Raw genomic sequence first — 523 nt, 5'->3', positions numbered from 1 at the left:
GGGGCATTTCAAAGAAACCTTCCACTAGAAAAACGTCAGCAGCAGGCAATGGTCGCAAACTCAATGGGCAGAAAACCCATTCCAAGTCCCGATCTTTATTCCCTGTACGCCTAACTCCGGCCTGAGGTAGGACTGGGGAACAAGGACTAGGAAATCAGCCTCCCTTCCGCCTTACCGGGGCAAACCAGGCCCCAAAACACACTTGCCCAAGACAACCGGCCAGTTCAAAGAAGGGGCACTTTCCGCGGAAGCTGGATTCCCGGTTTTGCCACGTGTGAATCTTGCAGGTGCGAAGATTTAGATTTTTTTTTTAGATTTTAGATTTTATTAGATTTATATAATAAATAAAGGAAAATAAAGGAAAAAAAGAAGAAGCAGCAGCAAGGACAGCGCAATAGCATCTGAAGCTGATTAAAGACGAGTAGGTCGAACAAGCCGCCGCCTTCTCGTCCTGCCTCTGCGGCTGACGGGATCCGAGCGCGACGGGGAGGAGCCACTGGCTGCTTTTCCTCTGACAAGGCAG

This window comes from Vipera berus (genome assembly GCF_964194415.1).
Source record: "Vipera berus genome assembly, chromosome: 2".
NCBI lineage: Eukaryota > Metazoa > Chordata > Lepidosauria > Squamata > Viperidae > Vipera > Vipera berus.
Note: the sequence above shows the minus strand (reverse complement) of the source record.